The sequence below is a fragment of the Pelophylax lessonae genome (genome assembly GCF_965119305.1).
Source record: "Pelophylax lessonae genome assembly, chromosome: 7".
In the NCBI taxonomy this organism is placed as follows: Eukaryota; Metazoa; Chordata; class Amphibia; order Anura; family Ranidae; genus Pelophylax; species Pelophylax lessonae.
Genome location: NC_138774.1, coordinates 262,579,734 through 262,596,119, shown reverse-complemented (window position 1 = coordinate 262,596,119; position 16,386 = coordinate 262,579,734). Strand labels below are relative to the sequence as shown.

Genomic DNA, 16,386 nt, shown 5'->3' with positions numbered 1-16,386 from the left:
TATATACACGATACAGTCGGCAAGCGGATATGAAAATACGCAGTATCTTGCTAACTAGTGTGTAATACAAACGTAGTATTTGTGCAGTGAAGGCACAGTGAATGTTACATTTTCCACCTTACAATATGTCTCTTAGTTGCCGAGAATTCTTGGATTTCTGATAAACAGTGAGATTCTTATTTGCCCTTTTACTTTGAGAAAGAGAAAGCCATACTAGTCTGTGTCTTCAAGTAGAGAGGGAGTAAAACCGTCCCTACTCTGACTCATTCCACTGTTTGTGCGCAATCTGAACTGCTTTTTAGGTCTATTAATAACAAATGCTATTGAAGCTATTCAAAGAAAATCGCTGCATAGAAGTACACAAAGAGCAGCCAAGAGTTTGCCATTGATAATATTTCATTCTGACCTAACTAAAAAGAATTTAAAAAAAGTTTTTTTAAAAAAAGGTTATATTACAGGCAAAGTAAAGTAAAAAGAAGAAAAAAAGAAAACATACACGCATATATTGTATTATACATTGCTTTTCAGGGATTTAAAAAACCCGAAATCCCCTACTTATCTTGGTGCTTTTCTGTAGTAACAGAGCTCACCTTCAACACTGCAGGAAACAAAAAAATTAGACAAATATCCAATTGTTGTTTGCAGTCAGACATTAATCTCAGACTACACTGGTTTACCCTACGTTCACACCGATTTGCTTTTTGGTGCGTTTTGCAATTTGCACAAACACACTACTGTCCATATATCATACTTTCCTATGGTACACACTCATATCAATGCATTTTTCAGCCTTTTTTTCCCATAGCAGATTGTGTTTTGTGTGTAATAGACTTCATTGGAGTCGCACCAGAAACGCAAGTGTTGCGTATTTCATGAGTTTTGCGTTTTTTTATTTTTCCTATTTAAAAACACTGCATATAGCTGGCTGCTAAGGAGCAGGCCGGGCAGCTGGCCACTATGTCCTTAATAACTGATGAGTCATCAGCTGTCAGCAGGATTCCCCGCTGACAGCTACATGTAAAAAAAAACAAAGAATGGCCAGCTACAAAATATGTAAAAAAAAACAGTGTGGGGTCCCACCCCAAAATCCATACCAGAAACTTATCCGAGCATGCAGCCCGCCATGTCAGGAAAGGGAGGGGACAAGGGAGCGCCCCCATCCTGAACCATAACAAGCCTAATGCTCCCAAAATGGGGGAGGTGCTTTGGGGCAGGGGCGCTTTGCTCCACCATCCCAAAGCACCTTGTCCCCATGTTGATAGGGACAAGGGCCTCTTGCCCACAACCCTGGGCTGTGGTTGTGGAGGTCTGCGGGCAGGGGGCTTATCAGAATCTCAAAGCCCCCTTTAACAAGGGGGGTCCCCAGATCCTGCCCCCCCACGTGAATATTTACATGGAATAATGTGAATAATACATGTGAATAATACTGTACATTGTATTCCTATTCAGTCACCAAAAAAGTGTTTTTGACAATTCCTTTATTAAAAATCCAAAAGTAATGTCCCCCCGATGTAGATCCATCATCAATCATGCTGCCCAGGTCGAAAACAAAACAAAGTTCTGCACTCGTCTAAGGTTTACCGGTAAGAAGCGGGTGTCACTTTGTGGCCCTGCCCCCTTGTGATATCACCACATGGTGCATGCTGGGGTCGGGACATCACAAGGGGGTGGGGTCACCAGGTGAGGTCAATGGGTGGCCCTGCCCCTTACCTATTTAAGAATTGTCAGATGGAGGAGCGAGCAGTCGGCTGCTAGCCTTCTACGAGTCCAGTTTTTTTTTTTTTGATTGGTCTGGTAAGTAGTGTAATTGACAATGGCTCTACATTGGGGGACATTATTTTTGAATTTTTAATAAAGCAATTGTCAAAAACTGTGTGTTTTTCCATGTGACATTTTTTTGGTGAATGAGTAGGGGGGATAAGTCACATTTATGTACATTGGTGAACTTAGCTTGGATAGCAAAAATAAAATTATTATTAGAAGGATTGTTTTGCTGTTTCACAGTGCCACCTTTTACCAGTAAATGCCAGTGAAAGTGAAATCTACAAACTATTATTTCATGTTATAGTTACATAGTTAGTCAGGTTAAAAAAGTCCATCTAATTTGACCAATAGAAAAAAAAGAAAACCTTTCTATGCACTATCCTTTACCCACAGTTGATCCAAATGAAGGAAAAAAACCCTAATAAAGCATGATTGAATATGCTCCAGTGGGGGGGGGGGGGGGGGAATCCTTCCTGATCCCCAGAAGGCAATCGGATATTCAATGGATCAACTACTCCTAGTGTTACTATCTAGAGATGTTAGTATCCAGTTACATAGTTACAAAGTAGGTAAGGTTGAATAAAGATAATAGTCTATCCAGTTCAACCTGTGTAGTGTCAGTGTCGATAATCATTTCCCATATCCCTGTATGTTGTGTTCTTTAAGGTGCACATCCAATAGTCTTTTAAAAATATCAATACTCCCCGCTGACACCACCAATTGTGGAGGAGAGTTCTACATCCTTATCACCCTAACAGTGAAAAACCCCCTTTGCAGCTTAACGTTAAACCGCTTCTCCAATCTCATTGTGTGGCCCCATGTCCTCTTTCACTCTCTGGGATTTAATCGTTTTTTTACTATGCCGGGATCACCTTTGAGGTATTTGTAAATCACTATCATGTCCCCTCTCAAGCATCTCTTCTCCAACAAGAATAAATTTAGTGCTTGTAGTCCCTCCTCGTAATTAGGTCCTCCAGTCCCCCTTATTCATTTTGTTGCCCCTCTTTGGACTCTATTCAGCTCCAGCACATCCCTTCTGAGGACTGGTGACCAGAATTGGATGGAATACTCTTGATGTGGCATGATCAGAGTTTTATAAACTGGCAGGATTATAGATCCTTCTCCATCCTTGATTCCCCCAGAGGTTCTCCACCTAGTGAGAAGTTTGCTTTTTAATGTTTTTAGCCCCCAAGTGCATTACCTTACATTTCTCAATATTAAACCTCATTTGCCATGTAGTTGTCCACCCCATTATTTTGTTCAGGTCCTCCTGTAAAATTTCCATATCCTGATGTGAAGTTATTGCCCTGCATATTTTCATGCCATCCGCAAAAACTGAGATTGAGCTATTTATCCTATCCTCTATATAATTTATGAATAAATTAAACAAAAATGGTTCCAAGACAGAGCCTTGGGGTACCCCACTTACCACTTCAGACCAGTCTGAGTACACGTTATTTATCACCACAGTTCAGAAAGTTTGCTCGTTTGTAATTTAGTGTTCTTGTGCTACCCTCCTGCATCCTTTTCCTATGATTTATGCTAAATGTAATCATTTTGAGCATTTAGGAATTTATCCAGCATTTTTTTTTGTCAACTGAGCTAGCCAGATCTCATTTTGAGGGAGTCTATAAAACATTTTCACTGCTCTTACTGTGAAGAAGCCTTTCCGTAAGTGGAGGTTAAATCTCTTTTCCTCCAGACGTAAAGAGTACTGCCTTCTCCTCTGCCCTGACATGAAAGTTGTGGCAGAGCGTTGCCCTGCCAGGGTCTAAAAAGTGAACGTGACCCAGAATTCTCAACCAGGCAGGTTGAGGGGCTCCAGGGAGCTTGTAACATGAAGAGGAAACTGGCTTTTAAGTTTCCTCTGTGTTTTAAAAATTCCAGTTTGGGACCTGGAGCCTGGAGATTTCTAAGTGATCCGGGTGGGATGGAATCTCCAATCCTGGGTCCAGATATTCAGAACAGCCAGCATAATAATTGGTCAGGTGTGTGCTGGGCTTTTAGTAGTAATCTGACCATGGTTCTGGGCTCCACCCTGGCAGACAGGAGGGCTCCATGTGGGAGCTAAGGCTGTAGGAGACAGACAAGGGCCCGAAGTGTTAAGGCCAGAGCAGCAGTGTTGCAAGTGAGAGCCAAAAGGGCTCAACGGCGTTTGTGTTGATGACCATAGAATGCTGAAAACCCCTGCGAGGGAAACACTTGTTTTGTGTACCGAGCTTTCTTTTAGTAAACATGGGCAAAGAAGGCCCTTAAAGAAGAAACAGCGAGTGGCGGTGTCCTTAAAGCTCTACGCTTGGTGTGAAGTCTCACAAAGTCAATAACTATACTTTCACAATTTGGTAGTTCACTATATGGACCACTTATGTATTTATACATGGTAATCATATCCCCCTTTATTACCTCATCTCAAGAGAGATTAGGTTTAGTTCAGCTGATCTTTCCTCATAGCTGAGCTCCTCCACCCCTCTTATCAGTTTGGTTGCCCTTCTCTGCACTCTCTCCAGTTCCCTGATATCTTTTTGTGATCGGGTGCTTAAAACTAAACTGCATATTTCCGATAAGCTCTTACTAATGATTTGTACAGAATCTCTCTGGAGTCTATACCTTTTTTAATACAAGAACGTATTTTGCTATCTTTAGAACATGCAACTTGCCATTACATTACATGCTATTATTATAAAGCATAACGTTTTTCTGTCCTATAAGCCCATATCCTCAAAAACAAGTAAAACAGAAAAATGTATTTTTTTTGGTCATGTAGAAAACAGGACCACAAAGTAAATTCATTAAACCATGAGATTACTATGCAAATATTAAGATTGTTTATAACACCATATCCAGTGTTTGCAAAATTAAGTTCACAAAACTTTTTTAGCCCCTTGCCGACCGTTACTGTATATTATCGGCGGCAGAGTGGCACCTACAGGTAGAATCACGTATATATATATATATATATATATATATAGGTAATTTGCCTGGGAGGAGCTGGGGGGGGCGAGCGCACACCGCCGGCGGCACGATCCCGACCCCCGCTCGTCAGTGGGGAAGCCGGCGCGCGTGTCAGGTGGCTCCGATTGCCGCCTGGCAATCTCTCCCCACTGAGGGAGAAGGACGGTCAGCTGATGTAAACACAGCCATCCGTCCTCCCTTCAATGATCACAGAGACCATGTGATCCTGCTATATAGGATAGCATGTCTCTGTGATTATCTCACAAGCCAACCCCCCCCCCCCACAGTTAGAATCACTCCCCTAGGGTCACATTTAACCCCTTAATCACCAACAGTATTAACCCCTTCCCTGCCAATGGCATTATTACAGTAACAGCGCATATTTTTAGCACTGATTACTGTACTAATGTCACTGGAACCCCCAAAAATGTCAGTTAGGGGTCCAATCTGTCTGTTACAATGTCACATTCCCGCTAAAAATCGCAGATCGCCGCCATTACTAGTAAAAAAAAAAAAATAAACAATAAAAATGATATAAATCAATCCTGTAGTTAGTAGACACAATAACTTTTGTACAAACCAATCAAAATATGCTTATTATTATTTTTTTTACCAAAAATATGTAGCAGAAAACAAATTGGCCTAAAATGTTAATGTTTGATATTTCATTTTTTTTTGAGAATGTTATATAGCAGAATGTGAAAAATATATATATATTTTTTTTTTCTAAATTGTCGCTCTTTTTTTGTTTATAGCACAAAAAATAAAAATTGTACAGGTGATCAAATACCACCAAAAGAAAGCTCTATTCATGGGAAAAAAAGGACGACAATTTTATTTAGGTACATCATCGCAGTACCGCGCAATTGTCCATTAAAGTAAAGCAGTGCCGAATCGCAAAATAGGGCCTCCTCATTAAGGGGGAAAATCTTCCGGTCCAGAACTGGTTAATTTCAACATCCACATGTTATCTGCATGCGCTTCAAATGCATCAAACATCTTCATCAGGAGCACGTGTGAACAGTACCCATATAGAAAAATGCAGTAGTGTTAAATCAAATGTGTCCATCCAGTTTGCTTGAGTGGAAAGTCTCAAATTCAGGAGGGGACAGCCGAGGGACATGAAGATAGTAGTCCAAAAGATGTAACCAAAATTCCCAAAATAGTCTTCTACTTTTTTACTTTAAAAGCAAAGAGCTACAAAGATAAAAAGCAAAATATTCATGAAAGATTCCAAATCAATTCTCGTCTGGAATTTAGCTATGCCATCCATAACCCCTCATGCACACTGGATATTTTTACAGCTGCTCCCTGTGGTGTCTGACGTGTTTTTTTTTTTTTGCCCGTTTAGTGGCAGGAGAGTTTAGAGGCAGGAAAAAATAAAGACACTGCCAGTGTGTCCAGGAGCAGCAGAGTTTGGGCAGAAAAAAAGGCTTGATGCTTGTAAATGTGCCAACGCTAGATGCGTTTAGCGCTTGAGCATTTATTCATTTCAATGGCTAGAATAAATTATTCTGGCCAATGAAATGAATTGACACCCAAACGCCTGACACAGCTTAACGTGTTGCACACTTTTACAAGTGTCTGCCATTCTTTTTGCCAGAATGCTGCTGCCAGGAGGAAAGCTTCTAGGAAAGTTTAGAAAAACGTCCTGTGCGTGTTAAGGCCTTAAGGGGAGGCAACAGCATGGCCCAGATCCTTGCCCACAATAGTAATATATGTGTTCCTGGGTAGTTTAACCACTTGCCGACCGGTCACGTTGACCGTACTGTGGCAAAGTGGCTCGATTTCGTCCAGCGCTGGACTCCTCCCCTGTAGGCGGCGCTTGCGCGCCGCCGGTGGCGCGCTCCCACTGTTTTCAGTCACAGCGGGAGCCGGACCAGGGGAGGAGCAGCGGTGATTGCCGCTGCTCTTTCCCGATCGTCGGGGAATCGAGTTTGGAGATCCGCCCGCTTGTGTAAACAGAGCGGGCGGATCTCCTGAGTGACAAGGAGTGACAGATTGCAGTGTTCAGCATAGCTGAACATGCGATCTGTCCCTGTGTCACTCAGTCACCTCCCCCCACACACGTTAGTAAGCACCAGGCATACATTAACCCCTCCCTCTCCAATAAAATTAACCCCTTCCCTGCCAGTGTCATTTATACAGTAACAGTGCATTTTTATAGCACTGATTACTGTAGTAATGTCACTGGTAACCCCAAAAATGTCAAAAATGTCAGTCAAGGGTCCGATCTGTCCACCGCAATGTCGGAGTCCCGCAAAAAAAAATCGCAGATCGCCGCCATTATGCGTTAAAAAAACCACAAAAAATGACAGAAATCTTTCCCTTAGTTAGTAAACGCAATAACTTTTGCGCAAACCAATCAAAATACGCTTATTGTGATTTTTTTTTTACCAAACATAGGTAGCAGAAAACAAATTGGCCAAAAATGTTAAAACATTTTTTTTATTTTTACATTTTTTTGGGGGGGGGGGGGGATTTCATATAAAAAAATGTTAAAAATATTGTTATTTTTTCAAAATAAACGCTCTTTTTTTGTTTATAGTGCAAAAAGTAAAAATCGCACAGGTGATCAAATACCACCAAAAGAAAGCTCTGTTTGTGGGAAAAAAAGGACGTAAATTTTGTTTGGGTACAGCGTCACACGACCGCGCAATTGTCAGTTAAATTCGCACAGCGCCGAATCGCAAAAAGTGACCTGGACGTAAGACAGCAAAATCCTCCGGTGGTAAAGTGGTTAATAATCAAGTATCCAGATCAGTTCTGGTCTGGAGCTCAATCCTGCCATCCATAGAGGGGATGCAACAGCACCCCAGTTTCTTAACCACAATAACAATATATGTATTCTAGATAGTTTAATAATCAGCAGATCAAAATACTCCAAACACCATCCCCCAGACAGATCCCATCAAGCAGACTGAACCGATTTTGGTTTTGAGAATTTCCATTCCTATATGGATACTGTTCACATGTTTCCTGATGAAGGTGTTTGAAGCATTCGAAACACATTAAGCTAACATGTGGATGTTGAATTGAAATAAGATTTGTGCACTTCACTTTGCAAACACTGGATATGGTGCTATATACAGTGTTAAAATTTGTACAATCTTTAGGATTTTAATTAATTTACTTTGTGCTACCATTTTCTATGTGCCCAAAAAAAAATCTATTGCTACAAGTTTTTCATGCTATTATTAAGTCTATTATCTACCAGAAAACCAAGATCCCTCTCGACCCATGATTCCCCCAGCAGATCTCCTCCTAGTATGTATGATTTATGCATGTTTTTAGCCCCCAAGTACATCATTTTACATTTATCAACATTAAATTTCATTGGCCACATAGTTGCCCAGTTAAGTAGTGCACTGAGTTCTGATTGTAAGTTGAAATCCTACTTTTATTCCTTAACTCTATATAATTTATAAATATGTTAAAAAGTAAGGGTCCCAACATTAAACCTTGAGGTACGCCACTAACAACCTTAGACCATTCAAAGTAAAATTCATTACTCACTACTCTCTATGGACTTTTAGCCAGTTTTCTATCCATTTACAAACATAATTTTCTAAGCCTGTAAACTTTAACTTATAGTTTCCCCCCTGTTTGGGGGAACATTGTCAAATGCTTTTGCAAAATCCAAGTATGCTATATCCACAGCCACTCCTTTGTCAAAATTGTTGCTTTCTCGTCATAAAAAGAAATCAGATTCGCTTGAGTACTTCAGTCTTTTTGTGAATCCATACTGTCTATCACAAAAACTCTTCTATGTAATCTTTTAGTAAACCCTCAAGTATCTTCCTAACTCCAGACTGTAGCACCACATCGACCTTACACCAATCCAGAGGTACTACACCAGTCATTAAAGAGTTTCTGAAAAGTAGACACAATGGCTTAGAAATAACAGATCTCAACTCTTTGTTGATGAGTGTAAGTGTTTTATTCACTTTTTTTTACTTTGTTGCTAGACCATATTAATTTTGAGCCATTGTGGATCATTTTGGGCTATGCCAATACTATCCAATTAAGAACTTACTGTAAGCGCCTGGGGGATCAGACCTTGGACTCTCAGCAGTCAGCAATTATGCAAAAATAATATGCAGTAGGCTAGCCCATTTCCGCTTTAATGAAATGATCACTTTTGGCTAAACTGAGTGGTAATTCTATATAGCTATTAGTTAAAAAGAAGGGTGCGCTGATGTGTGAAAGGCTGCTCCCAGAATATGTGAAAATAATGTGTTTAAATGTGATTGGTGCGCTTTTCAGTGTAGAATATACTGGATTAAAACATTCAAAATATAATATATAAACCTCAATAATCACAAACCTTATTGTATGGTCTTATCAATGCAAAACTCATAAGTGATGTGACAAATCGAAAATTATATTTGACAGTGCTAAATTGAACAAAATTCAACAATCCAAATGTGTAAAAAAGTCCACATGTGAAAAAAATTGTTGTGATTGTCCTTCAAACTTATGTGATGAAGAAACAAAAAAAGAGTCCAATATTAAATCAATAGAGTGATGAATAACTGGATAATACTTCCACCTTGTGAAAATAATTTGTAATTGAATAATTAAATAATAAAATAAGTATAACACGGTTCAATTACAAATTATTTAAATACTCAACCAATTCATTTTATTTTTTAAATAAAACACGTAATTGTTTTTAATATATTATTGGTTTAGTTTGCAATTGCCTTAATGTAACGAGTCGCCATACAAAAGAATACTTCTGGTTTCGGGACATTCTCTGCAGACACCGGAAGGCGCAGTATCTTCTTTACTGTATAAACAGGCGGAAATGACGGCGCGCGCCTATCTCCCATTCTCAGTTGAAGCCCTATTGGAGGAAACGCGTCAGTAGGGAGGCGTGCCGTCATTGCGTCACTCGGGGTCCGCGCTGCAGCCGGACACGAGTCATACTAGAGATCATCTCTGTCTTAAATATACCTGCATTTCTGCCTGAATCGTCTGTTAACATGTAAGTGCAATCTTTCTATTAAATAAATAATATCAAAGGTAATGCACTATTAGTTTCCCATATCTTTTATGCACATTGCCGATTTACCGTGTGAGCCATCCATCCTAATTGAAGGAGACAGGAAGAGTGCCTGCAGTTTTCATCTGTTGATTGAAAGGCTGGTTTTCCTTTTTCATTTGGTAAGAGGCTTGCATTGCTTTTGCACCTGGGGGATCATGCACGATTGGAGGTGTTCACATGGATATGTATATGTCACAATCACAGGAGTATATTTAAGGTACTTACCTTATTTTCCGCCGGGTAAGGAGGCATTTCACAAGGTGGAGGGATTATCCAGTTATTCATCACTCTATTGATTTATTATTGGACTCTTCACAAATTTTTTGTTTCTTCATCACTAGTGTTGAGCGAACACGGACTGTATTATTCGTGTTCGTACCGAATAATTGGATTTTTTGTACCCGAACACGGACACGGACACTTTACTGTATGTTCGGGTAAAAATCCGTGTTCGGTCGTTTTATTTCCGGGTTTTGCATGCTTTGGCGCTCTTTTCATGGCGGGCTTTCAACAGCCAATCAACAATCGTTTAACTGGTGTGCCTTAAGCCATCCCAGCCATGCCTGCAAATGTCTCAGTAGCTGTGATTGGCCATCTGAAGCATGTGACCAAGTCTTTATAAGTTCGAGGCAGCCGCAGCGGCGTCATTATGCTGCTTAGATTCAGGGACAGAGCACACATCAACGTGCTGGCTGCTGATTAGGGAAAGATAGGCAGGAAAAAACCATTTGTGTCCGGATAGAATTGAGGGACAGGTCGGAGTGTTTAGGCAGGGCGAGTTGTAGGCATTTTAGGGATAGAGTCTGCTGAATTATATAGGGTCAGTGTCTTCTACAAACTACAATCGATATTGCTGTGTGGGGGGTGGGGTGAATCTGCACTCAATCCTGATCTACGATCTCTTCTCAATCCTGTTAGGGACAGAGTCTGCTGAATTTTAGGGAAACTGTGTTCTACAAACTACAATCGATATTGCTGTGTGGGGGGTGGGGTGAATCTGCACTCAATCCTGATCTACGATCTCTTCTCAATCCTGTTAGGGACAGAGTCTGCTGAATTTTAGGGAAACTGTGTTCTACAAACTACAATCGATATTGCTGTGTGGGGGGTGGGGTGAATCTGCACTCAATCCTGATCTACGATCTCTTCTCAATCCTGTTAGGGACAGAGTCTGCTGAATTTTAGGGAAACTGTGTTCTACAAACTACAATCGATATTGCTGTGTGGTGTGGGATTGGAGATAGGCAGGTGTCAGTGATCCACATCCATTTTTCTGTGTGTGAGCTGCAGTGAACACAATCTTTTTGGGCTGCAGTGAACACAATCTTTTTGGGCTGCAGTGAACACAATCTTTTTGGGCTGCAGTGAACACAATCTTTTTGGGCTGCAGTGAACACAATCTTTTTGGGCTGCAGTGAACACAATCTTTTTGGGGTGCAGTGAACAAAATCTTTTTGGGGTGCAGTGAACACAATCCTTTTTGGTGTGCAGTGAACACAATCTTTGTGGGGTGCAGTGAACAAAATCCTTTGTGGGGTGCAGTGAACACAATCTTTTTGGGGTGCAGTGAACAAAATCCTTTTTGGGGTGCAGTGAACAACATCCTTTTTGGGGTGCAGTGAACACAATCTTTTTGGGGTGCAGTGAACAAAATCCTTTGTGGGGTGCAGTGAACACAATCTTTTTGGGGTGCAGTGAACACAATCTTTTTGGGGTGGAGTGAACAACATCCTTTTTGGGGTGCAGTGAACAAAATCCTTTTTGGGGTGCAGTGAACAAAATCATTTTTGGGGTGCAGTGAACACAATCTTTTTGGGGTGCAGTGAACACAATCTTTGTGGGGTGCAGTGAACACAATCTTTTTGGGGTGGAGTGAACAACATCCTTTTTGGGGTGCAGTGAACAAAATCCTTTTTGGGGTGCAGTGAACAACATCCTTTTTGGGGTGCAGTGAACACAATCTTTTTGGGGTGCAGTGAACACAATCTTTGTGGGGTACAGTGAACAGAATCTTTGTGGGGTGCAGTGAACACAATCTTTGGGGGGTACAGTGAACACAATCCTTGTGAGGTGCAGTGAACACAATCTTTGTGGGGTGCAGTGAACACAATCATTGTGGGGTGCAGTGAACTCAATCTTTGTGGGGTACAGTGAACACAATCTCATACTGAAGGTTTGAGGGTGCTGCCTGTTCCATACTCCCCCTACTCCTCATCTAGCCTTTTAGGGGTACAAACAATAGTAATTGGGGCCTAGTGTGGTTGTGTACGTGTGATATACATACACTTTTTTGGGATCATATTTTCTATTCCGCTATTTAATCAAAAACCTTTGGGGATCAGTTAAATTGGGGGATAGTCTGTGTTGGTACGTGTGAGAGAGATCCACCTTTCCAAGTTGTTGGGGTTCATCTCATACTTCTGAAGGTTTGAGGGTGCTGCCTGTTCCATACTCCCCCCTACTCCTAGCCTTTTAGGGGTACAAACAATAGTAATTGGGGCCTAGTGTGGTTGTGTACGTGTGATATACATACACTTTTTTGGGATCATATTTTCTATTCCGCTATTTAATCAAAAACCTCTGGGGATCAGTTAAATTGGGGGATAGTCTGTGTTGGTACGTGTGAGAGAGATCCACCTTTCCAAGTTGTTGGGGTTCATCTCATACTTCTGAAGGTTTGAGGGTGCTGCCTGTTCCATACTCCCCCCTACTCCTAGCCTTTTAGGGGTACAAACAATAGTAATTGGGGCCTAGTGTGGTTGTGTACGTGTGATATACATACACTTTTTTGGGATCATATTTTCTATTCCGCTATTTAATCAAAAACCTCTGGGGATCAGTTAAATTGGGGGATAGTCTGTGTTGGTACGTGTGAGAGAGATCCACCTTTCCAAGTTGTTGGGGTTCATCTCATACTTCTGAAGGTTTGAGGGTGCTGCCTGTTCCATACTCCCCCCTACTCCTAGCCTTTTAGGGGTACAAACAATAGTAATTGGGGCCTAGTGTGGTTGTGTACGTGTGATATACATACACTTTTTTGGGATCATATTTTCTATTCCGCTATTTAATCAAAAACCTCTGGGGATTAGTTAAATTGGGGGATAGTCTGTGTTGGTACGTGTGAGAGAGATCCACCTTTCCAAGTTGTTGGGGTTCATCTCATACTTCTGAAGGTTTGAGGGTGCTGCCTGTTCCATACTCCCCCTACTCCTAGCCTTTTAGGGGTACAAACAATAGTAATTGGGGCCTAGTGTGGTTGTGTACGTGTGATATACATACACTTTTTTGGGATCATATTTTCTATTCCGCTATTTAATCAAAAACCTCTGGGGATCAGTTAAATTGGGGGATAGTCTGTGTTGGTACGTGTGAGAGAGATCCACCTTTCCAAGTTGTTGGGGTTCATCTCATACTTCTGAAGGTTTGAGGGTGCTGCCTGTTCCATACTCCCCCCTACTCCTAGCCTTTTAGGGGTACAAACAATAGTAATTGGGGCCTAGTGTGGTTGTGTACGTGTGATATACATACACTTTTTTGGGATCATATTTTCTATTCCGCTATTTAATCAAAAACCTCTGGGGATCAGTTAAATTGGGGGATAGTCTGTGTTGGTACGTGTGAGAGAGATCCACCTTTCCAAGTTGTTGGGGTTCATCTCATACTTCTGAAGGTTTGAGGGTGCTGCCTGTTCCATACTCCCCCCTACTCCTAGCCTTTTAGGGGTACAAACAATAGTAATTGGGGCCTAGTGTGGTTGTGTACGTGTGATATACATACACTTTTTTGGGATCATATTTTCTATTCCGCTATTTAATCAAAAACCTCTGGGGATCAGTTAAATTGGGGGATAGTCTGTGTTGGTACGTGTGAGAGAGATCCACCTTTCCAAGTTGTTGGGGTTCATCTCATACTTCTGAAGGTTTGAGGGTGCTGCCTGTTCCATACTCCCCCTACTCCTAGCCTTTTAGGGGTACAAACAATAGTAATTGGGGCCTAGTGTGGTTGTGTACGTGTGATATACATACACTTTTTTGGGATCATATTTTCTATTCCGCTATTTAATCAAAAACCTCTGGGGATCAGTTAAATTGGGGGATAGTCTGTGTTGGTACGTGTGAGAGAGATCCACCTTTCCAAGTTGTTGGGGTTCATCTCATACTTCTGAAGGTTTGAGGGTGCTGCCTGTTCCATACTCCCCCTACTCCTAGCCTTTTAGGGGTACAAACAATAGTAATTGGGGCCTAGTGTGGTTGTGTACGTGTGATATACATACACTTTTTTGGGATCATATTTTCTATTCCGCTATTTAATCAAAAACCTCTGGGGATCAGTTAAATTGGGGGATAGTCTGTGTTGGTACGTGTGAGAGAGATCCACCTTTCCAAGTTGTTGGGGTTCATCTCATACTTCTGAAGGTTTGAGGGTGCTGCCTGTTCCATACTCCCCCCTACTCCTAGCCTTTTAGGGGTACAAACAATAGTAATTGGGGCCTAGTGTGGTTGTGTACGTGTGATATACATACACTTTTTTGGGATCATATTTTCTATTCCGCTATTTAATCAAAAACCTCTGGGGATCAGTTAAATTGGGGGATAGTCTGTGTTGGTACGTGTGAGAGAGATCCACCTTTCCAAGTTGTTGGGGTTCATCTCATACTTCTGAAGGTTTGAGGGTGCTGCCTGTTCCATACTCCCCCCTACTCCTAGCCTTTTAGGGGTACAAACAATAGTAATTGGGGCCTAGTGTGGTTGTGTACGTGTGATATACATACACTTTTTTGGGATCATATTTTCTATTCCGCTATTTAATCAAAAACCTCTGGGGATCAGTTAAATTGGGGGATAGTCTGTGTTGGTACGTGTGAGAGAGATCCACCTTTCCAAGTTGTTGGGGTTCATCTCATACTTCTGAAGGTTTGAGGGTGCTGCCTGTTCCATACTCCCCCTACTCCTAGCCTTTTAGGGGTACAAACAATAGTAATTGGGGCCTAGTGTGGTTGTGTACGTGTGATATACATACACTTTTTTGGGATCATATTTTCTATTCCGCTATTTAATCAAAAACCTCTGGGGATCAGTTAAATTGGGGGATAGTCTGTGTTGGTACGTGTGAGAGAGATCCACCTTTCCAAGTTGTTGGGGTTCATCTCATACTTCTGAAGGTTTGAGGGTGCTGCCTGTTCCATACTCCCCCCTACTCCTAGCCTTTTAGGGGTACAAACAATAGTAATTGGGGCCTAGTGTGGTTGTGTACGTGTGATATACATACACTTTTTTGGGATCATATTTTCTATTCCGCTATTTAATCAAAAACCTCTGGGGATCAGTTAAATTGGGGGATAGTCTGTGTTGGTACGTGTGAGAGAGATCCACCTTTCCAAGTTGTTGGGGTTCATCTCATACTTCTGAAGGTTTGAGGGTGCTGCCTGTTCCATACTCCCCCCTACTCCTAGCCTTTTAGGGGTACAAACAATAGTAATTGGGGCCTAGTGTGGTTGTGTACGTGTGATATACATACACTTTTTTGGGATCATATTTTCTATTCCGCTATTTAATCAAAAACCTCTGGGGATCAGTTAAATTGGGGGATAGTCTGTGTTGGTACGTGTGAGAGAGATCCACCTTTCCAAGTTGTTGGGGTTCATCTCATACTTCTGAAGGTTTGAGGGTGCTGCCTGTTCCATACTCCCCCTACTCCTAGCCTTTTAGGGGTACAAACAATAGTAATTGGGGCCTAGTGTGGTTGTGTACGTGTGATATACATACACTTTTTTGGGATCATATTTTCTATTCCGCTATTTAATCAAAAACCTCTGGGGATCAGTTAAATTGGGGGATAGTCTGTGTTGGTACGTGTGAGAGAGATCCACCTTTCCAAGTTGTTGGGGTTCATCTCATACTTCTGAAGGTTTGAGGGTGCTGCCTGTTCCATACTCCCCCCTACTCCTAGCCTTTTAGGGGTACAAACAATAGTAATTGGGGCCTAGTGTGGTTGTGTACGTGTGATATACATACACTTTTTTGGGATCATATTTTCTATTCCGCTATTTAATCAAAAACCTCTGGGGATCAGTTAAATTGGGGGATAGTCTGTGTTGGTACGTGTGAGAGAGATCCACCTTTCCAAGTTGTTGGGGTTCATCTCATACTTCTGAAGGTTTGAGGGTGCTGCCTGTTCCATACTCCCCCCTACTCCTAGCCTTTTAGGGGTACAAACAATAGTAATTGGGGCCTAGTGTGGTTGTGTACGTGTGATATACATACACTTTTTTGGGATCATATTTTCTATTCCGCTATTTAATCAAAAACCTCTGGGGATCAGTTAAATTGGGGGATAGTCTGTGTTGGTACGTGTGAGAGAGATCCACCTTTCCAAGTTGTTGGGGTTCATCTCATACTTCTGAAGGTTTGAGGGTGCTGCCTGTTCCATACTCCCCCTACTCCTAGCCTTTTAGGGGTACAAACAATAGTAATTGGGGCCTAGTGTGGTTGTGTACGTGTGATATACATACACTTTTTTGGGATCATATTTTCTATTCCGCTATTTAATCAAAAACCTCTGGGGATCAGTTAAATTGGGGGATAGTCTGTGTTGGTACGTGTGAGAGAGATCCACCTTTC

At 41.5% G+C, this 16,386-nt stretch overlaps 1 protein-coding gene across 1 annotated transcript in view; it reads left to right on the top strand.

The window, feature by feature from the left end:
* Positions 1-16,386, top strand: part of ADGRD2 (adhesion G protein-coupled receptor D2) — a 720,317-nt gene that overhangs the window by 508,517 nt on the left and 195,414 nt on the right. The gene's annotated exons all lie outside the window — the stretch shown is intronic.